Raw genomic sequence first — 23,243 nt, forward strand, 5'->3', positions numbered from 1 at the left:
CAACCTATGTTTGCACAGTAGGAGAGTTTGCATGTAAGATGGGCCTTGTTCTTGAGAGTTCCAGGAGATGACCTCCGGAACTTTTGGATTGGGCCCCTTCAAGGTGAAATTCTTCCAGTTGATCTAATGAAGCTCGATGTGCTTGTATCTATTCCAATATTGTAATGATGGTAATTAATATGTGGCGGTGAGTATATATATCCCATTCGGTAATATTGCAGTGGCAGAGCTGGTGGGAAGTACTTGTCGCTTTGTTTTGTTTGATATACCCTATATGTAGGTGTCTGTATGGCTTGCAACACACTAAACATTTGGTGTTTGATTCTAAGATGCACTTGTTGCTAAGTGTGTATAGAGTTGTATCTTTTAGCCAAGGGCTCTGTCTCATCGGCACGTTCTATCATTGCATTTTTATCCTGCCTAGATGGCAAGAAGGAAAGAGATGGTTGCACGGGTGCATTGCTCGATGTCCCCTAATTTCATCAAGGGTCCACTCTCCACCCTAAGTTTTTGCCGATTGGTAGAGCCTTGGGATTGAGAGGGGGGCCGGCGAAAGGTTTGGTTGCTGCATAATTTATTCGCTAGTGCATTCTCGGTGCATGCTCGCCTCTTCACTATCTCATCCTATAGAAGTTCTGTGGCTCATGGGTTCTGCGGGAGATACTCTTCTTCAGCTCCCCCCTAAAGAGAGTGTTTGGTGTTTGCATTGTGTGAACAAAAAGCCCAAGGAATTTTATCTCTCTTTAGATGCAAAATTCTGGGAGGGCTTGTCAAAGTATGGCTGTTTGTATGGGGTGCACCATAAAGCGTATAGGGGGCATATGCCTGGGAAATGGATGTCTCTAAGTGTCCTTACTCAATCGCGTGTGTGGTGTACATCTTTTCATTACGACTCTGCTGCGAGCATTTGTGATTCAAGCATTTTGGGGGAACAGGTTTCTTATGAGATATTCTTCTCAGGCTCCTACAAACCAGAGTGCTCATCTTTGCAATGCTTTGACAAGTGCAGGCCCAATGTGTCTGTCTACGGGAAGAAATCACACGAATGCTTTTTGCCAAGATGTGGGTGCTCGCGGGTGGTTCCCTCGCGGTGCAGTTCTTCGGTATGTGCATGTGCATGAGATTGAAGCTTGTCTGACAATGCTAGTGTGAGAGTGTTCACTCGTAGGAACTTTTCTATACCTGCAAGGGCAGATCATGTGTCACAGGGAATGATTAGCGAGGTTGTGCTAGGAAAGGAGATATTTTCTAGAGGTTAGACATGTCCATGTATGCAGGTGGGCTCTCATCACCTATAAATGTGTAGAGTGGGTGTTATACACGATGCCCTTGAGCAGCCTTATAATTGAGGTGGTCGCGTGTACAGTGATGCCCCCACCAATCGCATAAACAACCATGTTTTTGACTCGCACGACCCTTCAGCCTTAAGCACGGTGGTCTCCGTTGGCACTTCGGCAACCAGCTCTTCATCATGGGAAAATGTTTGTTGTGATCGAGAAGGATTTTGTCTGTGTGGGTGCACCTCAATAGGCATGTAGGAGGCATATGCCTAGGAAATGGATGTCTCTGAGTGGCCTTACAATGGAGGTGGCCACATGTGCGGTGCATCTCGTACAGACTCGAGGCTTCTTTCCGAGTAGTGGTGATAGCAAGTTCAAGGGTAAAGGGTTCCGTATGGGATGTTCTTTCCAGGTGCCTGTGAACTGAGGCTCCCTATTCGGCCCTCTCCGGTCGACGATGGGACACTTTCCTCTTATGTGAAATCTTTGAGCATTGTGAGTCTTGCATGTGCTGTGAATGTCATTCTTCTTGCTTGTGCGAAAGATTATGTTTGGATGCATGACAGAGCGAATGAAAATTTCAGTTTCCCATCGTGATGGGCATCCCTTGGCTATAGCAGGTCTTTGGGGTCCCCTCATTGTTAGAAGCTACCTGGTCAATCCTACCAGTAGTCATATGCTTATCTCAAAGATTAAGCCATGCATGTCTAAGTATGAACTATTTCAGACTGTGAAACTGCGGATGGCTCATTAAATCAGTTATAGTTTCTTTGATGGTACTTTTCTACTCAGATAACCATAGTAATTCTAGAGCTAATACGCACACCAAATCCTGACTCTTGAAAGGGATGCATTTATTAGATAAAAGGTTGGCACGAGCTCGCCCGCTATCTCGGTGATTCATGATAACTCGACGGATCGCACGGCCTTTGTGCTGGCGACGCTTCATTCAAATTTTTGCCCTATCAACTTTTGATGGTAAGATAGAGGCCTACCATGGTGGTGATGGGTGACAGAGAATTAGGGTTCAATTCTAGAGAGGGAGCCTGAGAAACAGCTACCACATCCAAGGAAGGCAGCAGGCGTGCAAATTACCCAATCCTAACACGGGGAGGTAGTGACAATAAGTAACAATACTGGACTCATCGAGTCTGGTAATTGGAATGAGTACAATCTAAATCCCTTAATGAGGATCCATTGGAGGGCAAGTCTGGTGCCAGCAGTTGTGGTAATTCAAGCTACAATAGCGTATATTTAAGTTGTTGCAGTTAAAAAGCTCATAGTTGGACCTTGGGTCGTCACGGTTAGTCCGCCTTCTAGGTGTGCACTGGCCCTCACGTCCCTTCTGCTGGCGGCATATTCCTGGCCTTAATTGGTTGGGTTGCGGTTCTAGCACCGTTACTTTGAAAAAATTAGAGTGCTCAAAGCAAGCCTATGCTCTGAATACATTAGCATGGAATAACGCGATAAGAGTCTGGTCCTATTCCTTTGGCCTTCGAGACCAGAGTAATGATTAATAGGGACTGTCAAGGGCATTCATATTTCATTGTCAGAGGTAAAATTCTTGGATTTATGGAAGACAAACCATTGTGAAAGCATTTTCCAAGGATGTTTTCATTAATCAAGAACAAAAGTTGGGGGCTCGAAGACGATCAGATACCGTCCTAGTCTCAACCATAAATAATGCCGACCAGGGATTGGCGGATGTTGCTCTAAGGAATTTGCCAGCACCTTCTAAGAAATCAAAGTGTTTGGGTTCTGGGGGGAGTATGGTCGCAAGGCTGAAACTTAAAGGAATTGATGGAAGGGCACCACCAAGAGTGGAGCCTACGGCTTAATTTGACTCAACACAAGGAAACTTACCAGGTCTAGAAATAGTAAGGATTGATAGATTGAGAGCTCTTTCTTGATTCTATGGGTGGTGGTGCATGGCCGTTCTTAGTTGGTGGAGCAATTTGTCTGGTTAATTTCGTTAACGAATGAGACCTCATCCTGCTAACTAGCTACGCAAAGGTTCCCCTTCACGGCCAGCTTCTTAGAGGGACTATGGCCTCCTAGGCCATGGAAGTTTGAGGCAATAACAGGTCTGTGATGCCCTTAGATGTTCTGGGCTGCACGCGCACTGCACTGATGCAACCAACAAGTTTCTCTCCCTGCCCTAAAAGGTTTGGGAAATCTTGCCAAATTGCATAATGATGGGGATAGACCATTGCAATTATTGGTCTTCAACGCGGAATTCCTAGTAAGCGCGAGTCATCAGCTCACATTGACTATGTCCCTACCCTTTGTACACACCGCCCATTGCTCCTACTAATTGAATGATTCGGTGAAGTGTTCGGATCGTGGCAATGATGGCAGTTCCTATCGACGACATCATGAGAAGTTCACTGAACCTTATCATTTAGAGGAAGGAGAAGTCGTAACAAGGTTACCATAGGTCAACCTGCAGTAGGATCATTATCGGTTTGAGACCCTAAATCGTGTAGGGGATGGAGCTGGCCTCCTCCTCGCCCCCGAAATCTTGACGACATGCAAACACTCGGCCTTGCAGTGATGTGCTGGATGGTCAAGCTACGGGTCCAGCGCCGTTGAGGTTGAGGGTCACATTGAATGCCCATGTTTGAAAGCGTTGATTCCTCGCAGGGCAAAGAAGAGACTCAGATGCAATCTGGTTTAGGAACAGTGCCTTTGAATGATGTCCACATCAGGATGTGTCAACACCCAACACACGGGTGCATCGCGCACCTTAGAAATCCAAAGAACGAAGTGTGAGCCAGCGCCTTGCATGCTTGGGTCACTGAAAGACAAAAACTAAACAAAATCATGACTCTCGGCAACAGATATCTCGGCTCTCACCATGATGAAGAATGTAGCGAAATGCGATACTTAGTGTGAATTGTAGAATCCTGTGAATCATCAAGTCTTTGAACGCAAGTTTCACCCAAGGCCTTGGCCAAGGGCACGTCTGCTTGGGCGTCGTACTACAGAATTTTGACCTCCCCAGCGAGGAGCAAAGATGGCCGTTTGCATCTACAAGTGGTGCACAGTCAACTAAAATGAGCACGAGGTCCATCGATCTATTGCGACGAGCGGTGGCTCGCAAAGGTCGGTGTTGGTTTGCGCCGATCGAACGATTCTTGGTGAGGAACTTTATTCTAGGCTCAGCGGCCTGCCGTAGTGCGGGCATTGTTGCATCTCTACCACATCCCCAAGTTAGGCATGAGTAACCGTTGAGTTTAAGCATATCAATAAGTGGAGGAAAAGAAACTTACCAGGATTCCCCTAGTTACATTGAGTGAATCCGGAAGAGCCTAGTATGAAAATCGACGGCCGTGCCTGTCAAATTGTAGTCTGTAGAAGCGTCCTTAGCGATGAAGCAGGCCCAAGTCCCCTGGAAGGGGGTGTCGGAGAGGATGAGAGCCCCGTTGGGCTCGGACCCACCAAGTCAACTCTTTAAGTTTGTTCATCAAGTCACGTGACCAGGTCAGCCCACTGAGTACTCTCACCAAGTCGACTCTTTAAGTTTGTTCATCAAGTCACCCAGCCAAGTCAGCCCACCAAGTCACCAAGTACTCTCACCAAGTCGACTCTCTAAGTTTGTTCATCAAGTCACCCCGCCAAGTACAAGTCACCAAGTACTCTCACCAAGTCGACTCTCTAAGTTTGTTCATCAAGTCACCCTGCCAAGTACTCTAACCTAGTCGATTCTTCAAGTGCATTCATCAAGTCACCCGACCAAGTAATCTCACTAAGTCGACTCTTTAACTATGTTCATCAAGTCACCCCACCAAGTACTCTCACCAGGTCAACTCTTTAGGTCCATTCATAAAGTCACCCCACTAAGTCGACTCTTCAAGTGCGTTCATCAAGTCACCCCACCAAGTACTCTAACCAATTCGAATCTTTAAGTCTGTTCATCAAGTCACCACACCAAGTACTCTCACCAAGTCAACTCTTTAGGATCGTTCATCAAGTCACCTCACCAAGTCGATCCTTGAAGTCCGTTCATCAAGTCACCCCACCAAGTACTCCCACCAAGTTGACTCTTTAAGTCCGTTCACAAAGTCACTCAACCAGGTCGGCCCACCAAGTACTCTCACCAAGTCGACTCTCTAAGTCTGTTCATCAGGTCACCCCACCAAGTATTCTCACCAAGTCAACTCTTTAGGTCCGTTCATCAAGTCATCCCGCAAAGTTGACCCTTTAAGTTCGTTCATCATGTCACCCCACCAAGTCGACCCTTCAAGTGCTTTCATCAAGTCACCCCACCAAGTCGACTCTTTAAGTTCATTCATCAAGTCACCCCACCAGGTCAGCCCACAAATTACTCTCACCAAGTCAACTCTTTAAGTTCGTTCATCAAGTCACCCCGCAGGGTTGGCCCACCAAGTGGACTCTTTAAGTTCGTTCATGAAGTCACTCCGCCAACTCAACCCACCAAGTTGACTCTTTAAGTTCATTCATCAAGTCACCCCACCAGGTTAGCCCACCAAGTTGACTCTTTAAGTTTGCTCACCAAGTCACCCCACCAGGTCGGCCCACCAAGTACTCTCACCAAGTCGACTCTTTAGGTTTGTTAATCAAGTCACCCCACCAAGTACTCTCACCAAGTTGACTCTTTAAGTTCGTTCATCAAGTCGCTTTGCCAGGTTGGCCTGCCAAGTACTCTCACAAAGTCGACCCTTTAAGTTCGATCCTCAAGTCACCCCGCCAGGTCGGCCCACCAAGTAGTCTCACAAAGTCAACTCTTTAGGTTCGTTCATCAATTCACCCCACCAGCTTGGCCCACCAAGTTCTCTCACCAAGTCGACTCTTTAAGTTGGTTCATCAAGTCACCCCGCCAGTTCGACCCACCAAGTACTCTCACCAAGTGGACTCTTTAAGATTGTTCATCAAGTCACCCTGCTAGGTCGGCCCACCAAGTCGACTCTTTAAGTTCGTTCATCAAGTCACCCTACCAGGTCGGCCCACCAAGTCGACTCTTTAGGTTCGTTCATCAAGTCACCCCATAAACTACTCTCACCAAGTTGACTCTTTAAGTTTGCTCATCAAATCACCCCGCTATGTCTGCCCACCAAGTACTCTCACCAAGTCGACTCTTTAGGTTCATTCATCAAGTCACCTCACCAGGTCGGCCTACCAAGTGGACTCTTTAAGTTTGTTCATCAAGTCACCCGGTCAGGTCGGCCCACCAAGTCATAAAGTACTCTCACCAAGTCGACTCTCTAAGTTCGTTCATCAAGTCACCCCACCAGGTCAGCCCACCAAGTTGACTCTTTAAGTTCGTTCATCAAGTCGCCCCACCAAGTACTCTAACCAAGTCAATTATTCAAGTGCATTCATCAAGTCACCCGACCAAGTACTCTCACCAAGTCGACTCTTTAAGTCCTTTCATCAAGTCACCCCACCAAGTCGACTCTTTAATTCTGTTCATCAAGTCACCAGAACAAGTACAAGTACTCTATCCAAGTCGACTCTTTATGTCCGTTCATCAAGTCACCCCACCAGTTCGGCCAACAAAGTACTCCCACCAAGTTGATTCTTTAAGTCCATTCATCAGTTCACCCCGCCAAGTACTCTCACCAAGTGGACTCTTTAAGTCTTCTCATCAAGTCGAGCCGCCAAGTACTCTCAACAAGTCGACTCTTTGAGTCCGTTCATCAAGTCACCCCACTAAGTACTCTCACCAAGTTGATTCTTAAAGTGCGCTCATCAAGTCGAGCCACCAAGTACTCTCACAAAGTCGACTCTTTGAGTCTATTCATCAAGTCACCCCACTAAGTGCTCTCACCAAGTCAACTCTTTAGGTCCATTCAAAGAGTCACCCCACCAAGTCGACCCTTCAAGTGCATTCATCAAGTCACCCCACCAAGTCCACTCTTTAAGTTAATTCATCAAGTCACCCCACCAGGTTAGCCCAAAAATTACTCTCACCAAGTCAACTCTTTAAGTTCATTCATCAAGTCACCCTGCCAGGTTGGCCCACCAAGTGGACTCTTTAAGTTCGTTCATCAAGTCACATCGCCAGGTCAGCCCACCAAGTACTCTCACCAAGTCGACTCTTCAAGTTTGCTCATCAATTCACCCCGCCAGGTCGGCCCACCAAGTACTCTCACCAGGTCGACCCACCAAGTACTCTAACCAGGTCGATTCTGTATGTTTGTTCATCAGGTCACCCCACAAAGTACTTTCACAACGTCGACTCTCTAAGTTCGTTTATCAAGTCACTCCGCCAGGTCGGCCCACCAAGTACTCTCACCAAGTTGACCCTTTAAGTTCGGTCATCAAGTCACCCAGCCAAGTCGGCCCACCAAGTACTCTCACAAAGTTGACTCTTTAGGTTCATTCATCAATTCACCTTGCCAGCTCGGCACACCAAGTTCTCTCACCAAGTCGACTCTTTAAGTTCATTCATCAAGTCACCCTGCCAGTTCAACCCACCAAGTACTCTCGCAAGGTCGACTCTCTAAGTTTGTTCATCGAGTCACCCTGCCAGGTCAGCCCACCAAGTACTCTCACCAAGTCACCCCGCCAGGTCAGCCCACCAAGTCAACTCTTCAAGTTCGTTCATCAAGTCACCCAGCCAAGTCGGCCCACCAAGTCGACTCTTTAACTTCGTTCATCAAGTCACATGACCAGGTCAGCCCACTGAGTACTCTCACCAAGTCCTTTGAATATAGACCCAGTGCTGATGATATCGATGGATACGAGCCTTGGATTCTAAAATTGTTCAACTAACATTGGTTTTTGTGAGAGATGGGTACGAAAGCACTTCCCGATCGATTCGCGGGAGCTCCCTAAGATCGCCTCTGTGCCAACTCGATCGGCACAACATTGGGAATGGTTCGACAGTGGTTGTTGTTCCAATGTGTCATCAGGATGTCTTGGAATGAGGCCTTTCAAGGGCGAGATCGTGTCTAGCACTTGGATTGTGTGTCGTCACAATTGAATGGGGAGATCTCTCTGTGAACGGTAGCATGGTGATTGCAAGAGAAAATTGACTTAGTAGTCAGAGCATTGGCCTTGGGCCATTTTGACGGCCTTGCAATTTCTCTATAATTGCAACCTATGTTTGCGTAGTAGCAGAGTTTGGATGTAAGATTGGCCTTTGTTCTTGATAGTTCCAGGAGATGACCTCTAAAACTTTTGGATTGGGCCCCTTCAAGGTGAAATTCATCAAGTTGATCGAATGAGCTCGATGACCATTTCACTCCCTTGGCTCCATGAATTCAAATCCCATCCAGCTGCCGTGAAGCCATCCTGATTTTACTATGCGAGGGCTCTCTCCCCAGAGTTGTTCTCTTTGCAACAACTTCTTTGGCAAAAAAAATTTGGAATGGTTCGGTAGCAGTTGTCGTTCCAATGGTGCCATTGTGGTGGTTGCCTGGGCAGCGATCTGAAGGGCGAGCCGTCGTCTAGCAGTTGGGCTGCGCATCACGGGTGACAAGGGAGCCTTTGTAATCAGAAACTCCCCGTGACCATTCGATGAGAAGAGCCATTGCTTGTGTGAGCAAGGATGAATGCAGCCTCGGATTCCAAATGAAATCAATGACCTTGGATCTATATATAAGAGCGGAATGAAGCAGAAGCCCATTTGCCATGCACGGCTCCCCAAAGTTGCTCGTCTTTCTCACTCCATCGGCACAAATTCGAGAGTTGTTCTACAGCGGTTGTCATTCCAATGTGTCATTGTGGCGATCTGGAGAGTGATGCTAAGGGTGGGAGCTTGTGTCTAGCATTTGGGATGTTTGTACGAGCGAGCAGGGGAGCTTCTCTTATCGGAACCTCTCCGTGGCCTTTGAATATATAGACCCAGTGCCGACGATATCGATGGATACGAGCCTTAGATTCTAAATTTGTTCATAGCTAAGATTGGTTTTTGTGAGAGATGGGTACAAAAGCACATCCTGATTGCTACGTGGGAGCTCCCTAAGGTCGCCTCTGTGCCAACTCGATCGGCACAACATTGGGAATGGTTCGACAGCAGTTGTCATTCCAATGTGTCATCGGGGGATGTCTTTGAAAGTGACCTGGCCTTTCAAGGGTGAGCTCACGTCTATCACTTGGATTGTGCATCGTGTTGCAAGTGAATGGGGAGATCTCTCTGTGAACGGTGGCATGGTGATTACAAGAGAAAATTGACTTAGTCGGAACATTGGCCTCGGGCCACTATGATGGCCTGGCAATTTCTCTTTAATTGCAACCTATGTTTATGCAGTAGTAGAGTTTGCAAGTAAGATGGTCCTTGTTCTTGAGAGTTCCAGGAGATGACCTCCGGAACTTTTGGATTGGGCCGCTTCAAGGTGAAATTCGTCGAGTTGATCGGATGAGCTCGATGACCATTTCAGTCCCTTGGCTCAATGAATTCACATCTCCTAACTGATGAAAATCTTTTGCTCCTTAGACGACCTCATAATAAATTGGGTTGTGGATGGCTGTTTGGTCAAAATTTTCAACGATTTGGATTTTTATGGTAGATGTTGTCGTGTTCGCTAATTTCTAATGCAGAGAGAGCCTTGCACTAATAGCTTATATAGGAGAGGTTGTTGCCACGAACCTCTCCTGTGCCCCTCACATTGATTCAATGGCGGTGTCAAGGCGGATGGAAATGTCAAATTTTGAAATGGTGGATGCCGACGTTGAATCAATTGGAGGGGCATGAAGCCCACCCTCGAGGTGCTATTCCTCGACTCTCCTTTAGATCATGTTTTCTTGTCACTCAGCTGGCGCAATTTCGGAAAGCAGTTGGGCTGCGCATCATGAGTGACAAGGGAGCCTTTGTGATCGAAAGCTCCCCGTGGCCATTCGATGAGAAGAGCCATTGCTTGTGTGAGCAAGGATGAATGCAGCCTTGGATTCCAAATGAAATCAATGACATTGGATCTATATATAAGAGCAGAATGATGCAGCAGCCCGTTTGCGATGCGCGGGTACCCAAAGTTGCTATTCTTTCTCACTCCATCGGGGCACAAATTCAAGATTTGTTCGACATTGGTCGTCATTCCAATGGTGTCATTGCGGCAAAATTTTTTCACAGCTAAGATTGGTTTTTGTGAGAGATGGGTATGAAAGCACATCCCAATTGCTATGTGGAAGCTCCCTAGGGTCGCCTCTGTGCCAACTCGATCGGCACAACATTGGGAATGGTTCGACAGCGGTTGTTGTTTTAATGTGTCATCAGGGGATGTCTTGGAAAGTTGTCTTTCTTTCAGGGTCGAGCTTGCATTTAGCACTTGGGTTGTGCGTCGCGTCACAAGTGAAAGGGGGATGTCTTGGAAAGTGGTCTTTCTTTCAAGGGCGAGCTCGCGTCTAGCACTTGGATTGTGCATCATGTCACAAGTGAATGGGGAGATCTCTCTGTGAACGGTGGCATGGTGATTGCAAGAGAAAATTGACTTAGTCAGAGCCATTGGCCTCGGGCCATTGTGACGGCCTCGCAATTTCTCTTTAATTGCAACCTATGTTTGCGCAGTAGCAGAGTTTGCATGTAAGATGGGCCTTGTTCTTGAGAGTTCCAAGAGATGACCTCCGGAACTTTTGGATTGGGCCCCTTCAAGGTGAAATTCATCCAGTTGATCAGATGAGCTCGATGACCATTTTAGTCCCTCGGCTCCATGAACTCACATCTCCTAACCGATGACAATCTTTTGCTCCTCTGTCGACCTCATAAAAAATTAGGTCGTGAATGGTTGTTTGGTAGGAATTTTAAAGGATTTGGATTTTTAAGGTGGATGTCGGTGTGTTCGCTAATTTCTAATGCAGAGCGAGCCTCGCACTAATAGCTTATATAGGAGAGGTGGTTGCCGCAAGCCTCTCCCGTGCCCCTCTCATTGATTCAATGCCGGTGTCAAGGCAGATGGATATGTCAGCTTTTGAAACGATGGATGCCAATGTTGAATCAATTAGAGGGGCATGAAGCCCACCCTGGATGTGCTATTCCTCGACTCTCCTTTAGATCATGTTTTCTTCTCACTCAGCTGGCGCAATTTTGGAAAATGGTTTGGCAGCGGTTGCCATCCCTCACCGTGTCTACTTGGTGATTTTAAAACTCGATCTAAAACAGGAGCCCTCGCCTAGCACCTCCATCTGGTGTTGCTCGGGTATTGCATAAAATTATGCCATCGGTGCGAATCCCCCAACAAATGCCTACGCTTGGACCCTCTCTTAGATCACCTTCTTCGATCACTCGACCGACGCAACTACGGAAGAGACTTGGCAGCGGTTGCCATTTTACAACGCGTCTGTTCAGTGATTTTGAAGTTGATCTAATGGTGAGCCCTTGTATCTAGCCATGAGGTGGGTGCTTGGCACTCTAGCAAAATTTTTTGCGTGCCTATTGCAGCTACAATGGGAGAGGTGGTTGCCACGAGCCTCTCCCATGCCCCCCTCATTGATTCAACACCGCTATCAGGGTGGATGGATATGTCGAATTTTTAAATGGTGGACGTTGACGTTGAATCAATTAGATGGGCATGAAGCCCACCCATGAGGGTGCTATTCCTGGACTCTCCTTTAGATCATGTTTTCTTGTCACTCAGCTGGCGCAATTTCGGAAAAAGGTTTGGTAGCGGTTGCCAGCCCTCATCGCATCTACTTGGTGATTTTAAAACTCGATCTAAAATGAGAGCCCTCGTCTAGCACCTTTGTCCGGTGTTGCTCGGGTATTGCATAAATTTATGCCATCGGCGCAAATCCCCAAATGAATGCCTATCCTTGGACCCTCTTTTAGATCACCTTCTTCGATCACTCGACCGACACAACTACGAAAGAGACTTGGCAGCGGTTGCCATTCTACAGCGCGTCTGTTCAGCGATTTCGATGTTGATCTAATGGCAAGCCCTTGTCTCTAGCACTGAGGTGGGTTCTTGGCGCTCTAGCAAAAATTTTTGCGTGCCTATCACGGCTACAACGGGAGAGGTGGTTGCCGTGAGCCTCTCCCGTGCTCCCCTCATTGATTCAATGCCGCTGTCATGGTGGATGGATATGTCAGATTTTGAAACGGTGGACGCCGACGTTGAATCTATTAGAGGTGCATGAAGCCCACCCTCGAGGGTGCTATTCCTAGACTCTCCTTTAGATCATGTTTTTTTGTCACTCAGCTAGCGCAATTTTGGAAAAAGGTTTGGCAGCGGTTGCCAGCCCTCACCGCATCTACTTGGTGATTTTAAAACTCGATCTAAAACGGGAGCCCTCATCTAGCACCTCCGTCTGGTGTTGCTCGGGTATTGCATAAATTTATGCCATCGGTGCGAATACCCCAATGAATGCCTACGCTTGGAACCTCTCTTAGATCACCTTCTTCGATCACTCGACCGATGCAACTACGGAAGATACTTCGCATCAGTTGCCATTCTACAGTGCATCTATCCAGCGATTTCAAAGTTAATCTAATGGCAAGCCCTTGTCTCTAGCCATGAGGTGGGTGCTTGGTGCTCTAGCAAAATTTTTTGCATGCCTATCGCGGCTACAACAGGAGAGGTGGTTGCCACGAGCCTCTCCTGTGCCCCCCTCATTGATTCAATGCCACTGTTAGGGCGGATGGATATGTCAGATTTTGAAATGGTGGACGCCGACATTGAATCAATTAGAGGGGCATGAAGCCCACCCTCGAGGGTGCTATTCCTGGACTCTCCTTTAGATCATGTTTTCTTGTCACTCAGCTGGCGCAATTTTGGAAAAAGGTTTGCAAGTAGTTGCCAGCCCTCACCGCGTCTACTTGGTGATTTTAAAACTCGATCTAAAATAGGAGCCCTCATCTAGCACCTCCGTCCGGTGTTGCTCGAGTATTGCATAAATTTATGCCATCGGTGCAAATCCCCCAACGAATGCCTACACTTGGACCCTCTCTTAGATCACCTTCTTCGATCACTCGATCGACGCAACTACGGAAGAGACTTGGCAGCGGTTGCCATTCTACAGCATGTCTGTTCAGCAATTTCGAAGATGATCTAATGGCGAGCCCTTGTCTCTAGCCATGAGGTGGGTGATTGGCGCTCTAGCAAAATATTTTTGCGTTCCTATCGCGGCTACAAAGGGAGAGGTGGTTGCCGCGAGCCTTTCTCGTGCCCCCCTCATTGATTCAATGCCACTGTCAGGGCGAATGGATATGTCAAATTTTGAAACGGTGGACGCAAACGTTGAATCAATTAGAGGGGCATGAAGCCCACCCTCGAGGGTGCTATTCCTAGACACTCCTTTAGATCATGTTTTCTTGTCACTCAGCTGCCGCAATTTTAGAAAAAGGTTTGGCAGCGGTTGCCAGCCCTCACCGCGTCTACTTGGTGATTTTAAAACTCGATCTAAAATGGGAGCCCTCGTCTAGCACCTCCGTTCGGTGTTGCTCGGGTATTGCATAAATTTATGCCATCAGCCCGAATCCCCCAACGAATGCCTATGCTTGGACCCTCTCTTAGATCAACTTCTTCGATCACTCGACTGACGTAACTACAGAAGAGACTTGGCAGCGGTTGCCATTCTACAACGCGTCTGTTCAGTGATTTTGAAGTTGATCTAATGGCGAGCCCTTTTCTCTAGCCATGAGGTGGGTGCTTGGCGCTCTAGCAAAATTTTTTGCATGCCTATCGTGGTTACAATAGGAGAGGTGGTTGCCATGAGCCTCTCCCGTGCCCCCCTCATTGATTCAACGCCGCTGTCAGGGTGGATGGATATGTCAGATTTTGAAACGGTGGATGCCAACGTTGAATCAATTAGAGGGGCATGAAGCCCACCCTTGAGGGTACTATTCCTGGACTCTCCTTTAGATCATGTTTTCTTGTCACTCAGCTGGCGCAATTTCGGAAAAAGGTTTGGCAGTGGTTGCCAGCCCTCACCGCGTCTACTTGGTGATTTTAAAACTCGATCTAAAATGGGAGCCCTCATCTAGCAACTCCATCCGGTGTTGCTCGGGTATTGCATAATTTTTTGCTATCGGCACGAATCCCCCAACGAATCCCTAGCCTTGGACTCTCTCTTAGATCACCTTCTTTGATCACTCGACCGACACAATTATGGAAGAGGCTTGGCAGCGGTTGCCATTCCACAGCGCATTTGTTCAGCGATTTTGAAGTTGATCTACTAATGGCGAGCCCTTGTCTAGCCATGAGGTGGGTGCTTTGGGCTCTAGCAATTTTTTGTGTGCCTATCGTGGCTACAATGGGAGCTTTGATAACAAAAGTTCTCGGCGATCCTCCCCAATAGAAATCAGTGCTGGTGTTCGCGAAAGACACGTTATTCTGATTTTTGGAATATTTGCACCAGCATCGTTTCTATTCGGAGGGCTGTGAAGCCATCCTGATTTTCCTATGCGAGGGCTCTCTCCCCAAAGTCATTCTCTACACAACAACTTCTTTGGCACAAAATTTTTAGAATGGTTCAGCAGCGGTTGTCATTCTAATGGTGCCATTGTGGTGGTTGCCTGGGCAGCGATCTGAAGGGCGACCTGTCATCTAGCAGTTGGCCTGCGCATCACGAGTGACAAGGGAGCCTTTGTTATTGGAAGCTCCCCGTGGCCATTTGATTAAAAGAGCCATTGCTTGTTTGAGCAAGGACGAATGCAGCCTCGGATTCCAAATGAAATCAACAATTTTGGATCTATATAAGAGCCAAATGAAGCAGCAGCACAGCCTGTTTGCTATGTGCGGCTCCCCAAAGTTGCTCTTCTTTCTCACTCCATTGCCACAATTTTGAGAGTTGTTCGACAGTGGTTTTCATTCCAATGTGTCATTGCAGTGATTTGGAGAGCGATGCTAAGGGCGGGAGCTTGTGTCTAGAATTTGGGATGTTTGTGCGAGCGAGCAAGGGAGCTTCTCTTATCAGAACCTCTCCATGGCCTTTGAATATATAGACCCAGTGCCGACGATATCGATGGATGCGAGCCCTTGGATTCCAAATTTTTTCCACAGCTAACATTGGTTTTTGTGAGAGATGGGCACGAAAGCACATCCCGATTGCTATGTAGGAGCTCCCTAAGGTCACCTTTGTGCCAACTTGATCGGCACAACATTGGGAATGGTTCGACAATGGTTGACATTCCAATGTGTCATCGGGGGATGTCTTGGAAAGTGGTCTTTCTTTCAAGGGCGAGCTCGCGTCTAGACCTTGGATTGTGCATCGTGTCACAAGTGAATGGGGAGATCTCTTTGTGAACGGCGGCATGGTGATCGCAAGAGAAAATTGACTTAGTTAGAGCCATTGGCCTCGAGCCATTGTGACTACCTCGCAATTTCTCTTTAATTGCAACCTATGTTTGCGCAGTAGTAGAGTTTGCATGTAAGATGGGCCTTGTTCTCGAGAGTTCCAGCAGATGACCTCTAGAACTTTTGGATTGGGCCCCTTCAAGGTGAAATTCATCCAGTTGATCGGATGAGCTCGATGACCATTTTAGTCCCTTGGCTCCATGAACTCACATCTCCTAACTGATGACAATCTTTTGCTCCTCTGCCGACCTCATAAAAAATTGGGTCGTGAATGGCTGTTTTGTGGGAATTTTAAAGGATTTGGATTTTTAAAGCGGATTTCGGTGTGTTCACTAATTTCTAATGCAGAGCAAGCCTCACACTAATAGCTTATATAGGAGAGGTGGTTGCCGCGAGCCTCTCCCGTGCCCCCCTTATTGAGTCAATGCCAGTGTCAAGGTGGATGGATATGTCGGATTTTGAAACGGTGGACGCCGACGTTGAATCAATTAGAGGGGCATGAAGCCCACCCTGGATGTGCTATTCCTCGAATCTCCTTTAGATCATGTTTTCTTGTCACTCAGCTGGCGCAATTTCGGAAAAAGGTTTGGCAGCGGTTGCCATCCCTCACTGTGTCTACTTAGTGATTTTAAAACTCGATCTAAAACGGGAGCCCTCGTCTAGCACCTCCGTCTGGTGTTGCTCGGGTATTGCATAAAATTATGCCATCAGCGCAAATCCCCCAACGAATGCCTACGCTTGGACCCTCTCTTAGATCACCTTCTTCGATCACTCGACCGACGCAACTACAGAAGAGACTTGGCAGCAGTTGCCATTCTACAGCGTGTCTGTTCAGCATTTCAAAGTTGATCTAATGGCAAGCCCTTGTCTCTAGCCATGAGGTGGGTGCTTGGTGCTCTAGCAAAATTTTTTACATGCCTATTGTGGCTACAATGGGAGAGGTGGTTGCTGTGAGCCTCTCCCGTGCCCCCCTCATTGATTCAACGTCGCTGTCAGGGCGGATGGATATGTCAGATTTTGAAAAGGTGGACGCCGACGTTTAATCAATTAGAGGGGCATGAAGCCCACCCTCGCGGGTGCTATTTCTCGACTCTCCTTTAGATCATGTTTTCTTGTCACTCAGCTGGCGCAATTTCGGAAAAAGGTTTGGCAGCGGTTGCCAGCCCTCATCGCATCTACTTGGTGATTTTAAAACTCGATCTAAAACGGGAGCCCTCGACTAGCACCTCCATCTGGTGTTGCTCGGGTATTGCATAAATTTATGCCATCGGTGCGAATCCCCCAACGAATGCCTATGCTTGGACCCTCTCTTAGATCACCTTCTTCGATCACTCGACTGACGCAACTACGGAAGAGACTTGGCAGCGGTTGCCATTCTACAATGCGTCTGTTCAGCGATTTTGAAGTTGATCTAATGGCGAGCCCTTGTCTCTAGCCATGAGGTGGGTGCTTGGCACTCTAGCAAAATTTTTTACGTGCCTATCATGGCTATAATGGGAGAGGTGGTTTTTGCGAGCCTCTCCTGTGCCCCCCTCATTGATTCAATGCTGCTGTCAGGGTGGATGGAAATGTCAAATTTTGAAGTGGTGGACGCCGACGTTGAATCAATTAGAGGGGCATGAAGCCCACCCTCGAGGGTGCTATCCCTGGACTCTCCTTTAGATCATGTATTCTTGTCACTCAGCTGGCGCAATTTCGAAAAAAGGTTTGGCAGCGGTTGCCAGCCCCTCACCGCGTCTACTTGGTGATTTTAAAACTCGATCTAAAATGGGCGCCCTCGTCTAGCACCTCCGTCCGGTGTTACTCGGGTATTGCACAAATTTTTGCCATCGGCGTGAATCCCCTAACGAATGCCTACACGCTTGGACCCTCTCTTAGATCACCTTCTTTGATCACTCGACCGACGCAATTACGGAAGAGACTTGGCAGTGGTTGCCATTCTACACCGCGTCCATTCTGCGATTTGAAAGTTGATCTAATGGCGTGCCCTTGTCTATAGCCATGAGGTGGGTACTTGGCAATCTAGCAAAATTTTTTGCGAGCCTATCACGGCTAAAATGGGAGAGGTGGTTTCCGTGAGCCTCTCCCATGCCTAGCTCATTGATTCAACGCCACTGTCAGGGCAGATGGATATGTCAGATTTTGAAACGATGGACGTCGACGTTGAATCAATTAGAAGGGCATGAAGCCCACATTCGAGGGTGCTATTCCTGGACTCTCCTTTAGATCATGTTTTCTTGTCACTCAGCTAGCGCAATTTTAGAAAAAGATTTGGCAGCAGTTGCCAGCCCTCACCGCGTCTTCTTTGTGATTTTAAAACTCGATCTAAAACGGGAGCCCTCGTCTAGCACCTCCATCCGGTGTTGCTCGGGTATTGCATAAATTTTTTCCATCGGCGCGACTACCCCAATGAATGCCCTACGCTTGGACCCTCTCTTAGATCACCTTTTTCGATCACTCGACTGACACAATTATGGAAGAGACTTGGCAGCAGTTGCCATTCTACACCGCGTCTGTTCTGTAATTTCGAAGTTGATCTAATGGCGAGCCCTTGTCTCTAGCCATGAGATGGGTTCTTGGCACTCTAGAAAAAAAATTTTTCATGCCTATCGTGGCTACAATGGGAGAGGTGGTTGCCGCGAGCCTCTCCCGTGCCCCCCTCATTGATTCAATGCCGCTGTCAGGGTAGATGGATATGTCAGATTTTGAAACGGTGGACGCCGACGTTGAATCAATTAGAGGGGCATGAAGCCCACCCTCGAGGGTGCTATACCTAGACTCTCCTTTAGATCATGTTTTCCTATCACTCAGCTGCCACAATTTCGGAAAAAGGTTTAGCAGCAATTGCCAGCCCTCACCGCGTCTACTTGGTGATTTTAAAACTCGATCTAAAACGGGAGCCCTCGTCTAGCACCTCTGTCTGGTGTTGGTCGGGTATTGCATAAATTTATGCCATCAGCCCAAATCCCCCAACGAATGCCTACGCTTGGACCCTCTCTTAGATCACCTTCTTCGATCACTCGACCGACACAACTACGGAAGAGACTTGGTAGCGGTTGCCATTTTACAGCGCGTCTGTTCAGCGATTTCGAAGTTGATCTAATGGTGAGCCCTTGTCTCTAGCCATGCGGTGGGTGCTTGGCGCTCTAGCAAAATTTTTTACATGCCTATTGCGTAAAGCATGTTTTCTAGTCACTTAGCTGGCACAATTTTGGAAAAAGGTTTGGCAGCGGTTGCCAGCCCTCACCGTGTCTTCTTGGTGATTTTAAAACTCGATCTAAAATGGGAGCCCTCGTCTAGCGGCTCTGTGCCAACTCGATCAGCACAACATTGGGAAATGGTTCGACAGTGGTTGTCATTCCAATGTGTCATCGGGGGATGCCTTGGAAAGTGGCCTTTCAAGGGCGAGCTTATGTCTAGCCCTTGGATTGTGCATCGCGTCACAAGTGAATGGGGAGATCTCTCTGTGAATGGCGGCATGGTGATTGCAAGAGAAAATTGACTTAGTCAGAGCATTGGCCTCGGGCCATTGTGACGGCCTTGTAATTTCTCTTTAATTGCAACCTATGTTTGCACAGTAGCAGAGTTTGCATGTAAGATGGGTCTTGTTCTTGAGAGTTCCAGGAGATGACCTCCAGAAATTTTGGATTGGGCCCCTTCAAGGTGAAATTCAGCCAGCTGATCGGATGAAGCTCGATGTGCTTGTATCTATTTCGAGACGGTAATGATGGTCATTAATCTATGGTGGTGAGTATTATCCCATTTTGTAATTGCAATGGCGGAGCTGGTGGGAAGTACTTGTCGCTTTGTTTTGATGGATATACCCTTATATGTAGGTGTCTGCATGGCTTGCAACACACTGCACATTTGGTGTTCGATTCTAAGATGTGCTTGTTGCTGAGTGTGTATGGAGTTGTATCTTTTAGCCAAGGGCTCCATCTCATTGGCACGTTCTATCATTGCATTTTTATCCTGCCCGGATGGCAAGAAGGAAAGAGATGGTTGCACGGGTGGATTGCTCGACGTCCCTAATTTCATCAAGGGTCCACTCTCCACCCTAAGTTTTTGCCGATCAGTAGAGCCTTGGGATTGCGAGGGGGGCCGGTGAAAGGTTTGGTTGCTGCATAATTTAATCGCTATTGCATTCTCGGTGCATGCTCGCCTCTTCACTGTCTCATCCTACAGAAGTGCATGGCACTGTCGTGACAGCCTTTGTGGTCCGAGCCAGTAGAAGCGTAGAGTATTACCGATAATTTTTGTTTGGACGCGAAAACTCTCCATGCCCTGTCCTACCCTGTGTGATCCGAACGGCTACGGCTCGTGGGTTCTACAGGAGATACTCTTCTTCAGCTCCCCCCTAAAGAGAGCATTCGGTGTTTGCATTGTGTGGACAAAAAGCCCAAGGTGTTTCATCTCTCTCTTCAGATGTGAAATTTTGGGAGGGCTTTTCAAAGTATGGCCGTTTGTACGAGGTGCACCAAAAATCGTGTAGGGGGCATATGCCTGGGAAATGGATGTCTCTAAGTGTCCTTACTCGGTCGCGTGCGCGGTGTACATCTTTGCATTATGACCCTGCTGCGAGCATTTGTGATTTGAGCATTTTGGGGGAATGGATTTCGTACGAGATGTTCTTCTCAGGCTCCTGCGAACCAAACCGCTCATCTTTGCAATGCTCTGACAAGTGTAGGCCCAACGTGTCTGTCTAGGGGAAGAAATCGTACGAATGCTTTTTTCCGAGATGTGGGTGCTCGCGGGTGGTTCCCTCGCGGTGCCAGTTCTTCGGTATGTGCATGTGCATGAGATTGAAGCTTGTCTGACAACGCTAGTGTGAGTGTGAAGATTGAAGCTTGAAGCTGGGAAAGGAGATATTTGCCAGAGGTTAGACATGTTCATGTATGCGAGCGGGCTCTCATCACCTATAAATGTGTGGAGGGGGTGTTGTTATACATGATGCCCTCGAGCAGCCTTATAATTGAGGTGGTCGCGTGCACAGTGATGCCCCCGCCAATCGCATAGCTAGCCATGTTTTTGACTCGCACGGCCCTTCACCCTTCAGCATGGTGGTCTCCGTTGGAACTTCGGCAACTAGCTCTTCGTCATGGGAAAACATTTGTTGCGATCGAGAAGGATTTTGTCTGTGCGGGTGCACCTCAACAGGCGTGTAGGAGGCATATGCCTGGGAAATGGATGTCTCTGAGTGGCCTTACAATTGAGGTGGCTACGTGCGCGGTGCATCTCGTACAGACTCGAGGCTTCTTTTCGAGTAGTGGCGACAGCGAGTTTGAGGGTAAAGGGTTTCGTACGGGATGTTCTTCCCAGGTACCTGTGAATTGAGGCTCCCTATTCGGCCCTCTCCAGTCTACGATGGGACACTTTCCTCTTGTGCAAAATCTTTGAGCGTTGCGAGTCCTGCATGTGCTGTGAACATCATTCTTGTTGCTTGTGCGGCGGATTATGTTTGGATGCATGACGAAGCGAATGCAAATTTTGATTTCCCATCGTGGTGGGCATCCCTTGGCTATAGCAGGTCTTGGGGGTCCCCTCATTGTTAGAAGCTACCTGGTCAATCCTGCCAGTAGTCATATGCTTGTCTCAAAGATTAAGCCATGCATGTCTAAGTATGAACTATTTCAGACTGTGAAACTGCGGATGGCTCATTAAATCAGTTATAGTTTCTTTGATGGTACTTTGCTACTTAGATAACCATAGTAATTCTAGAGCTAATACATGCACCAAATCCTAACTCTCGGAAGGGATGCATTTATTAGATAAAAGGCCAGCGCGGGCTCGCCTGCTATTCCGGTGATTCATGATAACTCAACGGATCGCACGGCCTTTGTGCTGGCGATGCTTCATTCAAATTTTTGCCCTATCAACTTTCGATGGTAGGATAGAGGCCTACCATGGTGGTGAAAAGTGACAGAGAATTAGGGTTCGATTCCGGAGAGGGAGCCTGAGAAACGGCTACCACATCCAAGGAAGGCAGCAGGCGTGCAAATTACCCAATCATGACACGGGGAGGTAGTGAGAATAAATAACAATACTGGGCTCATCGAGTCTGGTAATTGGAATGAGTACAATCTAAATCCCTTAACGAGGATCCATTGGAGGGAAAGTCTGGTGCTAACAGCCACGGTAATTCCAGATCCAATATCGTATATTTAAGTTGTTGTAGTTAAAAAGCTCGTAGTTGGACCTTGGGTCATCACGATCGGTCCGCCTTCTGGGTCTGCACTGGCCCTCACGTCCCTTCTGCCAGCGGCATGTTCTTGGCCTTAATTGGCTGGGTCGCGGTTCCGGTGCCGTTACTTTGAAAAAATTAGAGTGCTCAAAGCAAGCCTACACTCTGAATACATTAGCATGGAATAACGCGATAGGATTCTGGTCCTGTTCCGTTGGACTTTGGGACCGGAGTAATGATTAATAGGGACTGTCGGGGGCATTCGTATTTCATTGTCAGAGGTGAAATTCTTGGATTTATGGAAGACGAACCACTGCGAAAGCATTTGCCAAGGATGTTTTCATTAATCAAGAATGAAAGTTGGGGGCTTGAAGATGATCAGATACCGTCCTAGTCTCAACCATAAATGATGCCGACCAGGGATCGACGGATGTTGCTCTAAGGACTCTGCCAGCACCTTCTGAGAAATCAGAGTGTTTGGGTTCCAGGGGGAGTATGGTCGCAAGGCTGAAACTTAAAGGAATTGATGGAAGGGCACCACCAAGAGTGGAGCCTGTAGCTTAATTTGACTCAACACAGGGAAACTTACCAGGTCCAGACATAGTAAGGATTGACAAATTGAGAGCTCTTTCTTGATTCTATGGGTGGTGGTGCATGGCCGTTCTTAGTTGGTGGAGCGATTTGTCTGGTTAATTCTGTTAACGAATGAGACCTCAGCCTACTAACTAGCTACGTGGAGGTTCCCCTTCGTGGCCAGCTTCTTAGAGGGACTATGGCCTCCTAGGCCATGGAAGTTTGAGGCAATAATAGGTCTATGATGCCCTTAGATGTTCTGGGCCGCACGCGCGCTACACTGATGCAACCAATGAGTTTCTCTCCCTGGCCTGAAAGGTTTGGGAAATCTTGCCAAATTGCATCGTGATGGGGATAGACCATTGCAATTATTGATCTTCAACGAGGAATTCCTAGTAAGCGCGAGTCATCAGCTTGCGTTGACTACGTCCCTGCCCTTTGTACACACCACCCGTCGCTCCTACCGATTGAATGATCCAGTGAAGTGTGCGGATCGCGGCGACGACAGCGGTTCCTGTCAACAACATTGCAAGAAGTTCATTGAACCTTATCATTTAGAGGTAGGAGAAGTCATAACAAGGTTACAGTAGGTGAACCTGTGGTAGGATCATTGTCGGTTCGAGACCCTGAATCGTGTAGGGGATGGGGAGCTGGCCTCCTCCTCGCCCCAAAAATCTTGGCGACGTGCAAACACTCGGCCCTACAGCGATGTGCTGGAAGGCCAAGCTACGGGTCCAGCGCCGTCGAGGTCGAGGGTCACATCGAATGCCCGTGATCAAAAGCGTGGATTCCCCGCGGGGTGAAGAAGAGACTCAGATGCAATCTGGATTAGGATCGGTGCCTTTGAACGACATTCGTGTCAGAGCGAGAGGTCTCTGCTCAGTTGTAGTTCAGAGGAGGTCTAGGCCTCGTCCCCCGTTGAGATTTCACGGTCCAATTGCATGCGCGGCACTGTGCCAGGGATCCGTCATTTTGACGGCGGCAAGTCGGGACTGCTGCAACCCCCCGTTGCCT

The 23,243-nt window shown here is 47.8% G+C and overlaps 3 non-coding genes across 3 annotated transcripts; all 3 read left to right on the forward strand.

Annotated features, from left to right (window-relative positions):
• The first annotated feature begins 1,929 nt into the window (after positions 1-1,929).
• Positions 1,930-3,740, forward strand: LOC149548726 (18S ribosomal RNA). Its single transcript, XR_016354758.1, has one exon. It is a non-coding gene; the product is annotated as an 18S ribosomal RNA (ribosomal RNA).
• A 365-nt stretch (positions 3,741-4,105) lies between these two features.
• Positions 4,106-4,259, forward strand: LOC149548727 (5.8S ribosomal RNA). Its single transcript, XR_016355004.1, has one exon. It is a non-coding gene; the product is annotated as a 5.8S ribosomal RNA (ribosomal RNA).
• A 16,772-nt stretch (positions 4,260-21,031) lies between these two features.
• Positions 21,032-22,842, forward strand: LOC149548728 (18S ribosomal RNA). Its single transcript, XR_016354738.1, has one exon. It is a non-coding gene; the product is annotated as an 18S ribosomal RNA (ribosomal RNA).
• Positions 22,843-23,243: the final 401 nt, after the last annotated feature.

The sequence above is a fragment of the Cupressus sempervirens genome, chromosome 7, assembly GCF_028749045.1.
Source record: "Cupressus sempervirens isolate cs-2001-9-10 chromosome 7, ASM2874904v1, whole genome shotgun sequence".
Classification (NCBI taxonomy): domain Eukaryota; kingdom Viridiplantae; phylum Streptophyta; class Pinopsida; order Cupressales; family Cupressaceae; genus Cupressus; species Cupressus sempervirens.